Here is a 15,150-nt window from a genome sequence, read left to right as displayed (position 1 = left end):
CAGTGTGTGAAGCTCCTCTCCCTGTGTCCACGTGTTCTCATTGTTCAGCACCCACCTGTGAGTGAGAACATGCAGTGATTGGTTTTCTGCTCTTGTGTCAGTTTGCTGAGAAGGATGGCTTCCAGATTCATCCAAAAAGCCAAGTGCAATATTTTTCCAAGACTGAGAAACCCTGACGGGCTTATTTGGGAGTGAGTTAGAGCCAGAGTCAACCCTCCCTGAGGGACTTGGAGCAGGGCTGGTGATGCCTCAACGAAACCTTGGAAATCGAGAATGCCCCCATTTTAAAGGTGGGTAAACTGAGACTCAGGCATGCATCTCCTTGGGCATATCCAGGACTAGTAAGGGGCAGGAGGCAGTAGTAAGACCCAAAGGGTACCCTGGCAGGGCTTGGGGCTGCTGATGGATGCATTTATTATAGCTCCTCCTTGCTCTGTTTCCACATCTGCCATCATCCCGCCAGAGGGTAAGCTGTCTAAAAATCAGGAGCATGTCTTGCTCATTTGTGGAACCCTGATGCCTAAATGCAATCCTTGGCATACAATAGGGACTCACTCAATGTTTGCTGATTGAATGAGAGAATGTTGACCACAGAAGTCCAAAGATACAGAAGTGCATTTAGAACAAGGGCCCAGAGGGGAGCCACACAGAGAGAAAAGCAAGGAAGGGCCAGTCCAGCACCCCACTGGTGGGAGTGGGCGCAGGTGCCCTCATCTTCAGCAGGCGCCCCTGCCTGTGCCGAGCCCTGGCCATGCGTGGCCATATCCACCCTCACAGCAGGCACACGGGGAAGGCAGGGTGATCACTGCTTTAAACAAGAGGAAACTGCGACTCTGACAGGTTTGCCAAGTTGCTGAAGGCTGTGCAGAGAGTGAAAAATGAAGCCAGGCACGTCCTTCTCCCGCCCACGCTCTGTTAGCTCTACTGTTGAAACGGAACAGAGCGGTGATCTTACAGAAAGGAGCCAGAGGACAAGGGGGTTAGTCTGGGGACCCCACAGGAGAAGATCTTTCTTTCTGGGGAAAGGTCAGACGGGTTTCCTGGTCTGAAGCCTGGATCGAAGTTAGGGTCAGAGTGGGTGCTGGTAACTCCTGATGTGGTGCATGAAAAGGGGAGGTTTTGTTCATTTTGAATAGGAAATACTGAGCTAAGAAGCAAGGTCAGGCCAGGCGTGGGGGTGGCTCACACCTGTAATCCCAGCTCTTCGGGAGGCTGAGGCGGGTGGATCACCTGAAGTCAGGAATTCGAGACCAAACTAGCCAACGTGGTGAAATCCCACCTCTACTAAGAATACGAAAATTAGCCAGGAGTGGTGGTGGGTACTGGCAATCCCAGCTACTCCGGAGGCTGAGGCAGGAGAATTTCTTGAACCCCAGACGTGGAGGTTGCAGTGAGCTGAGATCGCACCACTGCACTCCATCCTGGGTGACAGAGTAAGGCTCCGTCTCAAAAAACAAAACAAAACCAGTCAGGGTGGAAATGACCCAAAGATGGGTTTCATGCCTGGGCAGCTGCAAAGCCAGTAAGTATAATTGAGGTAGTTTCTAAGCCAGCAGGGTGGAGACTCCAGGGCAGGAGTGCACGTGGGAGGCTTCCTTTTACCAGCAGAAGGAGACGGAAGGTGGAAGGGACACTTGGATGAGCCCTGTGAGGCGGGCACACACAGTGATCACCCTGCCTTCCCCATATGCCTGCTGCGAGAGTAGACACAGCCGTGCACGGCCGGGGCTCAGCACAGGCTGCCAGGTAGGGCGTGGGCAGCTCCCGGGACCTTGCCTGTCTGCACCAAAGCTCTTCCCATCCTAAAACTACTCTTTGCCTTTGGCCTGACGTGAGCAGCCATGTTCAGAGGAAACACTCCAAAGCCAACCCTGGGAGTTGTAGAGAAATATGCTTGATGCAGGAATGAGGTCAACCCAAGCTTCTCTGGAGCCAGGTCTTCCTAGCAGTGTTTACCACCTGGAACGCAGAAGGAGCCTGTCTGTCATGTTCTCCATCCACAGAGCTAACAGAAGGAGACTTGTTAGTGCTGGGGATACTGGTGTCCTGGGAGACCACCCATTTCTATGCTAAGAATGGCGCCTCAGGGCACTGCTGGAGCTGCTCCAAGGGACGAGGAACCAGGGATTCTCTGTAAACTGGGAGAGCCTCATGGTCCCTGGCTCTGGATACCGTTTTTCCACCGGAGACCTTAGCAGGGACAGGATTGAGCTGTTGTGTTTCTCTGAGTTTGTCAGGAAATCACCTTTTCGGCTTCTGTCTCCAGTTGCTCTCTTTTTCCATGGGGTTCAGACATTAGCCCGTGGCTCTGGGCAAGAAGAACAGATAAGGAGCTGTTTATATCCCTGTCCCCCTTTCCCCAATACTGTCCCAGCACCTCACTCCTGCATAAACCTTCTGCACACATGAATCTGCATAAAGAGATAGCTGCACTGCACCATGTCCTACAGCCTCATCGCCCCTGGCTGAGGTTCCTTTGGGCATGGCAGGTCAGTACTTATCCTTGGGAGGAACTGAGGGGCAGATGGAGCTTGATATCTGGGTCCAGTGATAGCCAGTGGCACAGCAAGCAGGGGAGTGGGAGGGTTCGCCTTGGATGAAAGCAGTAAGGGAATACATCAGCCATGCTCAGTGGCTCATGCCTGGAATCCCAGCACTTTGTGAGGCTGAGGTAGGAGGAGTGCTTGAGGTCAGGAGTTTGAGACCAGTTTGGGCAACATAGTGAGATCCCATGGCCACTAAAAAAGTTAAAAAATTATCCAGGCACAGTGGCTCACACCTATAGTCTCTGCTACTTGGGAGGCTGAGACTGGAGGATCTCTTGAGACTAGGAGTTTGAGGCTGCAATGAACTGTTCACAGCACTGCACTCTAGCTGAGCCAGAGTGAGATCCTGTCTCAAAAAATCAATTTATTGTTCATTGTTCCTAGATAATTTTAAAACAATAAAATCGACTAGAGGTTGGTCAACTTTTTATTGTCATCTTACACCAGCAGTTCTAATAAAATTAGCGATAGAATATTCTTCCTCCAAATCTTCTGTTGGTCTGTGTTCTAGGCCATTGGTTCACAGTATCTTCTGATAATGGTGATATATACGTAAACTGCAAGTTATGATTTATTATTACTTTTGTTTATTATTATCTTTTTCTTTTTTCTTTTTTTTTTTTTTTAAGAGACAGGGTCTCGCTCTGTCGCCCAGGCTAGAGCACAGCCTTGATTTCCTAGGTTCAGACAATCTTCCTTCCTCAGCCTCCTGAATAGCTGGGGCCACGCAGGTGCATGCCACTGTGCTCAGCTTTATTTTATTTTATTTTTTTGTAGAGACAAAGTCTCACTGTGTTGCTCAGGCTAGGCTTGAACTCCCGACCTCAAGCCATCCTCCTGCTTCAGCCTACTAAAGTGCTGGGATTACACGTGTGAGCTGCCACACTCAGCCAAGATGTTCCTCTATATGGAACTCCAGTTGGAGAACTCCCAGCTTTCTAGCTGGTCTCAACATGTATGGACTCGGCTACACACACTGCTTCTGAGGAAAGGTTCCTAATGGTTGAGTCATTTGAATTTGCTTCTGCTGAAGTTCGTATCTCTAAACTACATATGTATCCCTGTATTTGAGCAGAGATTGTTAACATTGTTTAAAACATGAATTGTTGGCCCGGTGAGGTGGCTAGGGCTTGTAATCTCAACACTTTGGGAGGCTGAGGCGGGAGGATTGCTTGAGTCTAGGAGTTTGAAGCCAGGCTGGGCAACACAGAAAGACACTATCTCTACAAAAAATTAAAAAAAAAAAAAATTAGCCAAGCTTGGCTAATTTGCCACAAGGCAATTGAGCATGTGCCTGTGGTTCCAGCTACTGAAGAGGCTGAGGTGGGAGACTCTTCTGAGCCCGGGAGGTCGAGGCTGCAGTGAGCTGTGATCGCACCATTCCACTCTGACCTTGGCGACAGAATGAGACTTTGTTTCAAACAAAACAAAACATAATTGTCGAACTCATTGAAATCTAATGATCGATTTGACATAAAAGATGCTAAAGTCATTGCAGAGATAAACAGGTCTTTGAGTGACTTCAGTTCTCTCATTCCACCTACTAAGAGTCTCCGAATTTAGCACAATTGACTCATTCAGAAAAAATGTTTCCAGGTTTATCAAAAACATTCACATGGAACTAAGACATCGTGATACATTTCTCCTTTCCTCTTTTTCACACTGTAATTTTTAAAGATTTTTCTTTATGTTTAGTTCGATATAAGAAATTTTCACGATTGGCATTTTTGTTCTTAATATTATGAGGACTTGTTTCGTTTATGGATTTTTACTGAAAACTATTTTGATATATACAGCAGGGGACTGGTGAGATATGGCTGCTTAGGGTGTGAATATGTGGTATGGATTGAATTGTGTCTCCCCAGTCATATGTTGAAATCCTGATTCCCAGTGTGACTCTGTGGAGATATTGAAGATAGTTTTTTGTTTGTTTGTTGTTTGAGATGATGTCTTGCTTTGTCGCCCAGGCGAGTGCAGTGGCACGATCTTGGCTCACCACGACATCCTTCTCAGGTTCAAGAGAGTCTGCTGTCTCAACCTCCCAAGTTGCTGGGAGTACAGGCACACACCACCACACCCAGGTAATTTTTGTATTTGTAGTAGAGGTGGGGTTTAACCATATTGGCCAGGCTGGTCTTGAACTCCCAACCCAGGTGATCCACCCACCTCGGCCTCCCAAAGTGCTGGAATTACAGGGCTGAGTCACCACACCTGGCCGAGATAGCCTCTTTAACGAGGTAATTAGGGTTGAATGATGCCCTAATGTAGGACCCTAGTCTAACAGAGCTGGTGTCTCTGTAAGAAGATGAGGAAACACTTCAGGGGGCACATGTGCAGACGAAAGGTCATGCTAGGACACAGTGAGAAGGCAGCCAGCTGCAAGGAGAAACCAAATCTGCAGACACCTTGATCTTGAACTTCCAGCCTCCAGAACTCTGAGAAAATCATTGTCTGTTGCTTAAACCACCCAGTCTATAATATTGTGCTATGGCAGCCTGTACAGACCAGTACAGTACCCGAGGGGTCTTTCCAGACAGCTGCAAACCCTGGCAGAGCTGGGTTGCAGGGAGAAGATCTTCTTCCAGGACACTTGGGGGTATTATCCCAAATGCCCAGTGTGGTGGCCCAGGCCTGTAATTCTAGCACTTTGGGAGGCCGAGGCAGGAGGACTGGTTGAGTCTAGGAGTTGGTGTGATGTGGTGGTTTGGGCCTCTAGTGGCTCTGCTGTCTCCTGATGGGCCTTGGGGCTTCTTTACTCTGTTGTAGAAACATCAGACCTGGGTCTAGGTTAGGATTTAAGCAGGTGAATGAGGAAGGAAGAATCACAGGAGGGAGAACAGTGTGTGAGCCCACGGCGTAGGGAGGAATGTCAGGCTTATTCACAGATGCCATCTGGTTTAGCCACAGCCCTGGCTCTCAAGGTGAGTTCAAGGCCCTCTGTAGGTTTCCAAGATTCTTTTGGGGATCCACAAGAGCCTCTGTTTTTCACCTACATATCTGTGTGAGGCTGGATTTTCTACATATAACTAAACCAAAATAAGGTTTTGTAGCAGATTGAAGGAAGGAGTGGATTTGGAAATCCAGCTGTCTTCCATTAAGCCAGACACGAGAGATTTGCAAAAATGTAAAACGATGCTCCTCTCAGGGTTTGGGAATATAGTTTGCTTTTAACAAATATGTTATTTATATTATCGTGCAATGGGCTCATTGTTTACTAAGTTAATAAAAAATGTTAAAAATGTTGGTTTTAATCTATAATGCTTTATCAATTGATGTTATAACCCACATTGAGGAAAGCATTTGGGGGATTCTGATTTTTTTTTGTTTTTTTTTTGAGGCAGAGTCTTGCTGTGTTGCCCAGGCTGGAGTGCAGTGGTGCAATTGCAGTTCACTGCAACCTCTGCCTTCCAGGTTCAAGCAATTCTCTTGCTTCAGCTTCCTGAGTGGCTGGGACTACAGGCATACGCTGCCACACTGGCTAATTTTTGTATTTTTAGTAGAGATGGGGTTTCACCATGTTGGTCTGGTGGGTCTTGAATTCCAGACCTCGTTGATCCACCTGCCTTGGCTTCCCAAAGTGCTGGGATTACAGGCGTGAGCCAACACGCCCAGAATCCCAGTGGTTTTTAAAAGTGCAAAGCTCTCAAAAAGTTTTGAGAACTTCTCAGGTAAAATACAGACTATGTGAAATTCAGTAGCACAAGCCAGGGACACATCACAAAATGCTAAGGGGGCCAAGGTGATCTTGTGCTTCTTTTTGCAGGCAGAAAGGGGCTGTGAAATGGTTCCATGAAAGCAGAGATACAAAGGGAGATGTGCTTCAGGAAAATATTTTTGGAAATAGGTGCTCGGTGCTGCAAAGAAAAATCAGCACGGAGACAAAGGATCTTTCAGCAATGCAATTTTTACTTCCTGGACTGCAGGAAAGGTACCCTCGCCAGCCATCCTGCCATGAGAGTACAATGAACAAAGGGAAACACACAAATTTATCCCTTACGCATTTGGGGTTGTCCCTACTGCTGTGTCTGATCTCCACTGGCTGGAGCCAGACCTCACAATCTAAACTAAAACCCGATTGGCTAATAACTTAAAACTTTTCTAAACAGGTAAAAGCAGTGGAGAGCTGGGCCATGCCTGTGAGCACGTCCAGCACAGATAATTTGCTAAAGTACAAGGACATAGAATGTACCACGTGCCTGTAAGCATGGCAGGTCTCACAGCTACATAGGATGGGGCTTAACAAAGTTATTAGCACACTTACTCTTTAACAAGAAAGGAAACTTCAAAAATTTCCTTTTTGACGCTGGTGAAGGTTGTGGGCAGAGAGAAAAGCCAATGTCCTCTTGCAGTAAGAGAGGATGGTGGCAAAGTTGTCCAATCTGAAAATACAGTGAAGGATGGGGAGGGAACCAGGACCTATCAGGAGACACATTCAATTCAGCAGGCCCGGAGCTGGGGGCCGATTCAACTGCATCCTTTAGCTAGCACATGGCTACAAGCTAAAGTTTTGAGTATTTCTGCAGGAGATCCCGGGAAACCGGTTTCCGTGAAGAGTCAGTATCTGGTGAGTGACCCCTGGTTTAAAGACAAACTTTTGGGGTCAGGTGCAGTGGCTAACACCTGTCATCCCAGCACTTTGGGAGGCCGATGCAGGCAGATCCCTTGAGGTCAGGAGTTTGAGACCAGCCTGGCCAACATGGTGAAACCCCGTCTCTAATAAAAATACAAAAATTAGCTGGGTGTGGTGGTGGACACCTGTAGTCCCAGCTGTTTGGGAGATTGAGGCAGGAGAATTGTTTGGAACCAGGAGGCAGAGGGTGTAGTGAGCTGAGATTTTACCACTGTATTCCAGCCTGGGCGACAGAATGAGACTCCATCTCAGGAAGAAAAACAAAAAACTGTTAGGTGGCTTCTCGATGCACTTACAACATAATTTCACAGCGCTCGCCCAGCCTGTAGACCTGGGAGTTCCCCTCAGAGGGCAGGTTCCCTCTTCTTTCTCTCATCACTTGCTCCAGACACTTGGGCTTTTGAGCTTCCTTTATGTACCTTGAACATGCTGTCCTCTTTTCCATACACATGGATTCAAATTAGTAATCTTCTCTCTTTGTTTTTTTAGAGACAAGCTGTCACTGTCATCCAGGCTGGAGTGCAGTGGTGCATCATACCCTATTGCAGCCTCAAACTCCTGGGCTCAAGTGATCCTTCTGCCTTAGCCTCCTGAGTAGCTGGGACTACATACAGGTACACACCACCATGCCAGGCTTATTTTTATTATTTTTGTAGAGAAGGGGGTCTCATTATGTTGCCCAGGCTGGTCTCTAAGTCTTAGTCTTAAGAGATACTCTTGCCTCTGCTTTCCAAAGCACTGGGATGGCAGGTGTGAGCCACTGCACCTAGCTGTCATTTTCTTATTATTTTTCAGACAGTCCTCACTCTGCTGCCCAGGCTGGAGTGCTATGGTGCAATCACGGCTCAGTGCAGCCACTGCCTCCCAGGCTCAAGCGATTCTCCCACCTCAGCCTCCCGAGTAGCTGGGACCACAGGTGTCCACGACCATGCCTGGCTGATTTTTGTATTTTTTTGTAGAAAGGGGTTTCACTATATTGCCCAGGCTGGTCTTGAACTCTTGGCCTCAAGCAATCCTCCTGTCTCAGCCTCCCAATGTACTGGGATTATAGGCGTGAGCCGCTGCACCAGGTTGTCATTTTGTTTTTTAGTGACTACTACTTTTCCTTATCTTAGTTCAGATGTTACTTCCTCTGACCGCCATCCCTAAAGGAGGCTCACATTGTCTCTTTGGTTCCCTGTATCATTCCACCCTATTTATTTCTTGCTATCTAGAATTCTTAAGTTTTTTTTTTGAGACTGAGTCTTGCTCTGTTTCCCAGGCTGGAATACACTGGGACAGTCTTGGCTCACTGCAACTTCCCCGTCTCGGGTTCAAGCGAGTCTCCTGCCTCAGCCCCCCAAAGCGCTGGGATTACGGGCATGAGCCACCATCCCCGGCCTCCTGCTCCTCCAAGGCACGTTCAGTTACCCCCATCACAGCAAAGAGCCTGAAAGGCACGTCAGGTTGACCAAAGGAATCACTTCCTCAAAGAGAAGCAGCATCAAGCAATTCTTTCCAAGATCCTTTTTTAGAAACAGTTGTAAATTTATAATTTTTATTTTTAGAGACAGTGTCTTTCTCTGTCACCCAGGCTGGAGTGCAGTGGTGCAGTCATAGCTCACTGCAGCCTTGAACTACTGGGCTCGAGTGATGACCTCACCTCAGCCTTCAGAGTAGCTGGGACTATTCAGGTGCATATACCACTGCTCCAGGCTGATTTGTTGTTGTTTATAGAGATGGGGGTCTCACCATGTTGCTCAGGCTGGTCTTGAAGTACTGGGCTCAAGTGATCCTTCTGCTCTGGCCTCCCAAAGTGCTCGGATTACAGGTATGAGCCCAGGCCTGGTCCCCAGATCCTTTGAGGATGGACAGTCGTTTTGGGAAGACTGAGATCAATGATCTGGATGTCCTTCTCAATACATTTGAAAAAGGGGCCGGGCACAGTGGTTCACACCTATAATCCCAGCACTTTGGGAGGCCAAGGTGGGTGGATTGCCTGAGCTCAGGAGTTCGAGACCAGCCTGGGCAACATGGTCAAACCCTGTCTCTACTAAAATACAAAAAATCAGCCGAGCATGGCAGTGCACCTATAGTCCCAGCTCCTTGGGAGGCAGAGGTTGCAGTGAGCTGAGATCGCACCACTGCACTCTAGCCTGGGCAACAGAGTGAGACGCTGTCTTCAAAAAAGAAAAACAGGATGCTGTGTATTGTGAATTATCACACATCTGTGGATCTGTGGTCTAGTGGCAACTGACCTTAACAATGATCGCAGAAGGACAGTGCGACCCCTAAAAGGTCTCAAGCTCTTTCTTGTCCTGGTACCTTCATCCCACAGCTTGTCGGTCCTTCCAGGTGTGAGACCTTTGCCACCAGTCACAGGTAAGTTAGTTCTGGGGTAAAGTTCTGGTTCCTGGGAAGCAGAGGAGAGAGCAGCATTTGGGGATGTATGTCCCCTATCCCCGGCTTTGCTCTGGCCCTGTGCTTCCTTGTCCTTCCGTCTCTGCAAAGAGCCCAGTTAATGAGCAGCTGAACCTGTCCTTAGCAGCCTGAGTGGAAGTTTCCTTCTGCCTAAGGCAATTTCACCTGCTGTGCTCTCTTCACTGAGGCCCAGGTAGAAGCAGGAGCAAGTCGGAAAAGTTTAATTGGGCCCCAAATGTGATTAACCAGGACTCTCTGGCATATGTTCTGCTCGTGTTTAGCATGCCACAAATTCTAGCATTACCCGGTGGGTCCTAAAAGCCATTGTGCTTTTAATGTTCCTTGCCTAGTTTACTCAAGTTGGAATTTAAGTCAAAGGGTAACACCTACATTGGGGATAACTCAATCGTTTATCTTAATATTACGACTAATGTCATGTTTTAAAGGAGCTTTTTAAAAACAATGGTTTTAACTACGTTATACACTTTTAAGGGAATCTGGTAGGCAGCTGACTGAATCTGGCACACTGTAATAATTTTAGACATGATAAAAAATAAAACAGCAAGAATGAGAGACAAGGCGCAAAGGTACTGAACTTGAGCCAAAACCAAGATTGGGACGTTCATGGTGTGAAAATGGAGGATCCCACACGCTCCCACTCAGCTCACAATGTGATCCCTCAACAGCAAGATCTCCTTCCTGGCCTCCTTTATTTTTCTTAGGACGGAGTCTGTCATCCAGGCTGGAGTGCAATGGCGCAATCTCGGCTCACTACAACCTCCGCCTCCCAGGTTCAAGCGAATTTCCTGTCTCAGCCTCCCAAGTAGCTGGGACTACTGGCATGAGCCAGATGACCAATGACTGGTAGATAAGCATCCTCTCCCTTGACCTCATATGGTCTCCCTTCTTCCCTTCTGTGTTGTGTGTGTCCTAACCTCTTTTTTTTCTAGACAGAGTCTTGCTCTGTTGGCCAGGCTGGAGTACAGCGATGTGATCTCAGCTCACTCTGTCTCCTGAACTCAGGCAATTCTCTTGCTTCAACCTCCTGAGTAGGTGAGAATACAGGCATGCACCACCACGCCTGGCTAATTTTTGTATTTTTAGTAGAGGTGGGGTTTCACCACGTTGGTCTCGAACTTCTGACCTCAAATGATCTGCCTGCCTTGGCCTCCCAGAGTGCTGGAATTACAGGTGTGAGCCACTGCCCCCAGCCCCCTAATCTACTTTTCTCATAAGGACACCAGTCATAGTGGATTAGGGCCCCCTCTAATGACCTCAGTTGAACCTAATTACTTACCTCTTTAAACATCCTATCTTGAAATACAGTCCCATTATGAGGTAGAGGTGGTTAGAACTTCAACCTATGCGTTTTAGTGGACCCAGTTCATCTAGCAGAGAATGCTTTTTTTTTTTTGAGGGAAAGGAGTGGACAGAGGTAGCTGAGATTTGAAAAGGGACTCGGGGACTCAAATAGCCAGTTTTTGTCTCAGGAAATTTACCAAATTTTGGGACTTTGCAGGGTGGGAGGCTAACATCCCAGGCACAAAGCCTCTGAAAATCACAGTGGAGTTTTTGGCAGACTTGAGACAGCGATTAGGTTCAGCACCAGCTGAGAGTTAGGGTCTGTCATAGTCTGCTTGGGTACCTACTGGCTGGCTGGCTTAAACAACAGGACTGTATCTTCTCACAGTTCTGAAGGCTGGAAGTTCAAGATCAAGGTGATGGGAGGGTGGATTTCTGGTGAAGTTTCTCTCCTTGGCTTGCAGAGGGCCACCTTCTCTCTGTATCGTCCTGTGGCCTTTTCTCTGTGCATGCATCCTTCTGGTAACTTCTAGGGGGTCTTCCCTTTCCAACTGTTCAGTGAACAATGGCCTCCCACCTCTTGACACATTCTGCCCAAGCTACTGTGCCCTCTTCTAATTGGTCATGGAATTGGTGCCAAATGAGCTCACCTTGACTCTGCTCATCTCTGGCCAGTGCCTTGAGGATTGTTTTACCCACTGTCTGGCTCTCCGTGGTTCTAGGTGGTCTTGTATGGATCTCCAAACAGTTCCCTGGTCCAACTGTTGGTCTTTGTAGTGGGGCGGGCTTCATGGACATCTGAAAGGTAAGATTTTCACATCTTATGAGGACACCAGTCGTATTGGGTGAGGGCCTCAACTCTTATGGCCTGATTTTGTTTTTTTTTTTTTTTTTTTGAGAGAGAGTCTCATTCTGTTGTCCAGGCTGAAGTACAGTGGTGCAATCTCAGCTCACTGCAACTTCCTGGGATCTAAGTAGCTGGGATTATAGAAGCCTGCTATCACACCTGGCTAATTTGTGTTTTTTTAGTGGAGACGGGGTTTTGCCCTGTTGGCCAGGCTGGTCTTGAACCCCTGACCTCAAGTGATCCACCCGGCTCCCACAGTGGTGGGATTATAGGTGTAAACCACCATGCCCAGTCTCATTTAAGCTTAATCCCCTCCTTCAAAGACCCGGTCTCCAAATGTAGTTCACGAGGGGTTATGGCTTCAATATATGAATTTGGAGGGGAATACAGTGCTGTCTATAATAGGTCCCCGCAGAATGAACCGAGTGGCTAGAAACACACAGGACGTTGCCACAGCTGCAACCCACCCTTGTGTGATGCAATGAGGATTTTTGGGAGGCATGGATGATGAGTGGCAGGCGCAGACTCCCTGGGGAGTACCTGTTCCAGGACAGATCCTCCCAGGTGCGCTTTACCTGATAATAGATTCTGCACAGTGTTTCCAGAGCTCCTACCAATCAATCACTTCAGGATCATTGTGAGCACGGAAGCCAGGCACATGTCCTTTATTCCAAGCAGACCTTGGCTACTCACAGGAATGGGCTGTCTCCTCATCTTTCCACCATGTGAACTCCAGCATATCCATCTGGCTCTGACTCAGTTACCGTCACTTCTCTAGCCTCTTCTGGTTCTACAACCCTCATTTACTTACTTTTCCTCCCCCTCCCTTCTCTCTTTCCTTTTTTGGAGGGACAGGTGATTGCTTTGCTGCTCCACTCCCTTTCCCTCCCCTCTTTGCTATTTTGGAAGGACAGGTTCTTGCTCTGTTGCCCATGCACAGTGGTGCCATTATAACAACTCACAGCAGCCTCGAACTTCTGGGCTCAAGTGATCCTCCCACAGCAATGGGATGAGAGGTACAACCCACTGCACCCCACCCTATGTGTTGTATTTTTCTGTCTCCAGACTGTGTGACTTCATTGTACCTTGATTAAAGACCCTACCTCAAAATAAGGTCCCCTTCATAGGCACTGGGAGCTTGTCGTCAGTAACGGAGATCCAGCTGAATCATCTATTTGTAGAGAAAACAGGGTAACCATCATTTTGCTCTCAACTCTTCAGGGATAGGACAGAAGGACATGACTTTTTTTTTTAAGGCAGTAAAGAACTACAGAAAAGTTAGAGTCCGTTTTCTTGTCATTGCCCCATAATACCATCCAAGCAGTATTTCCTTCTCTTAGGCGCACTCCAGGTTTCCTGAAGCCCAGACATGATTTAAATTTCCTTAACATCCTGATGCAGCCTCGTCCGTGCTTCCTTCATTCCTCACTTTATGGCAACTTGGCTGCAGACCTCACTGGTCATTTAGGAATAAACAAACCTTCACTGATCCCTTCAGCTCGAGGATTTTGTGGGAAGTTGAAAAGTTCCTTTTTAAAATTTCCTTTCTCGTTAAAGAGTAAGTATGCTAATAACTTTGTTAAGCCCCATCCTATGTAGCTGTTAGGCACGCCATGCTTACAGGCACATAGTACATCCTACGTCTTTGTACTTTAACCAAGATGTCTGTGCTGGATGTGCTCACAGGCGTGTCCCAGCTCTCCGTTGCTTTTACCTGTTTAGAAAAGTTTTAACTTGTTAGGCAATGGGTTTTAGTTTAGACTGTGGGGTCTGGCTCCAACCAACGGTGATCAGATACAGCAGTAAGGACGACCCCAAATGTGTAAGGGATAAATTTGTGTATTTCCCTTTGTTCTTTGTACACTCATGGCACAAGGGCTAACAGGAGTACCCTTCCCGCAGCCCAGGAAGTAAAAATTGCGTTGCTGAAAGATTGTCTCAGTGCTGACTTTTCTCTGCGGCACCGAGAATCTATTTCCAATAGGGTTCATTTTCAAATTTGGTGGGAGTTGGGATCTCAATACAACATTTTTTGGGGGACACAATTCAAACACTGCTAGCCCCCCTCCACCCTCTTGGCACATTCTGCTTTAGCTATTGTGTCCACTGCTCTGTAGTTACAGAATTGGTGCCAAACAAGCTCACCTTGGCTTTGCTCATCTCCGGCGGATGGTTTAACCACCTTCTGGTTCCCCTTGGACCCAGATGGTCAAGCATGCTACTGTAGACAGTCCCCTCGTCCAACTCTGTTGGTCTCTGTAGTGAGGTGAGCTTGTTTGTTATGTAGGGCTCGACGGGAGTCCTAAAGGTAAGATTTTCAAACCGCTTGTTACCACATGCAGTGTTTCATGCATACTGTGCAAGCATCCAGCTTCATCTCCGTTGATGCATTAAATTGTTCTCTGACCCTGCGGGGACCTATCATTTCTATTCTTTGTGGAGTCAAAGGTTGAGAAGTACAGGCACGGTGGTGGGGTGCAATCTACCAAGTATAGGAAGACAGTGCCCGGAAATGTCAAATATGGGATCAAATATGGGAACAGAACGACATACGAGGGGTGATCACTTTTTCTCAATCACACAGCACTGAAAGTGGACAAATGAAAGATTATCCCTCCCAAACCTGTTTACTTTTAAAAACTAGTATATACCTTCTCCTTTTCTTTTTTTTTTTGAGACGGAGTCTTGCTCTGTCGCCCAGGCAGGAGTGCAGTGGCACGATCTCCGCTCACTGCAACCTTTGCCTCCTGGGTTTAAGTGATTCTCCCACCTCAGCCTCCCGAGTAGTTGGGATTACATGTGCGTGCCACCACACCTGGCTAACCTCAGTTTTTAAATTATTCTTCCCTAATCTCTAGCATTCAGGAAGGTATTTGAATCACTTAATCTCGAAAAGATTAGAATCAACTTTTTTTTTTTAGATGGAGTCTCACGCTATTGCCCGGGCTGGAGTGCAGTGGTGCGATCTCGGCTTACTGCAACCTCTGCCTCCCAGGTTCAAGCAATTCTCCTGCCTCAGCCTCCCAAGTAGCTGGAATTACAGGCACCCACCACCACACCCAGCTGATTTTTGGATTTTTAGTTGAGTGGGGTTTCACCATGTTGGCAGGCTGGTTTCAAACTCCTGACCTCAAGTGATCCATCTGCCTCAGCCTCCCAAGAATCTACTGCAATCAGCAACTGATCAATTATACTCTTGTTTTCTGGATTACTTTTTTAGAGTTGGCAGTCTTACCCTGTCTCCGAGGCTGAAGTGTAGTGGCATAGTCATAGCTCCTTTCAATGATCCTCCTGCCTCAGCCTCCCTAGTAGCTGGGACTATAGGCATGCATCACTACACCAAGCTAATTTTAATAATTTTTTTTGTAGAGATGGGGGCGTCTTATGCTCCCCAGGCTGGTCCGGGACTCCTGGCCTCAAGCTGT

General features: G+C 47.5%; 1 protein-coding gene and 1 long non-coding RNA gene across 23 annotated transcripts in view; one reads left to right on the top strand and one right to left on the bottom strand.

The window, feature by feature from the left end:
• Positions 1–8,288, top strand: part of LOC118149188 (uncharacterized) — a 219,237-nt gene extending 210,949 nt beyond the window's left edge. For 4 of the 13 annotated variants that reach the window (XR_013528692.1, XR_013528689.1, XR_013528675.1 and 1 more), the window contains 2 exons: positions 102–4,627; positions 5,313–6,021. This is a non-coding gene — a long non-coding RNA (uncharacterized LOC118149188). Of the gene's footprint in view, positions 1–101; positions 4,628–5,312; positions 6,475–7,665 lie in introns of those variants that run through there. The other 9 variants (XR_013528682.1, XR_013528680.1, XR_013528679.1 and 6 more) reach the window with 7 other exon arrangements.
• LOC108588901 (uncharacterized) overlaps positions 6,789–15,150 on the bottom strand; it is a 903,226-nt gene continuing 894,864 nt past the window's right edge. For all 10 annotated transcript variants that reach the window (XR_013528665.1, XR_013528668.1, XR_013528671.1 and 7 more), the window contains 4 exons: positions 12,829–14,027; positions 11,529–11,676; positions 9,414–9,568; positions 6,789–6,925 (listed from right to left, as the gene is read on the bottom strand). The gene's annotated coding sequence lies outside the window, so the exon portion shown is untranslated. The remainder of the gene's footprint in view (positions 6,926–9,413; positions 9,569–11,528; positions 11,677–12,828; positions 14,028–15,150) is intronic.

This window comes from Callithrix jacchus, chromosome 2 (genome assembly GCF_049354715.1).
Source record: "Callithrix jacchus isolate 240 chromosome 2, calJac240_pri, whole genome shotgun sequence".
In the NCBI taxonomy this organism is placed as follows: domain Eukaryota; kingdom Metazoa; phylum Chordata; class Mammalia; order Primates; family Cebidae; genus Callithrix; species Callithrix jacchus.
This window is presented reverse-complemented; position numbering and strand designations above follow the sequence as displayed.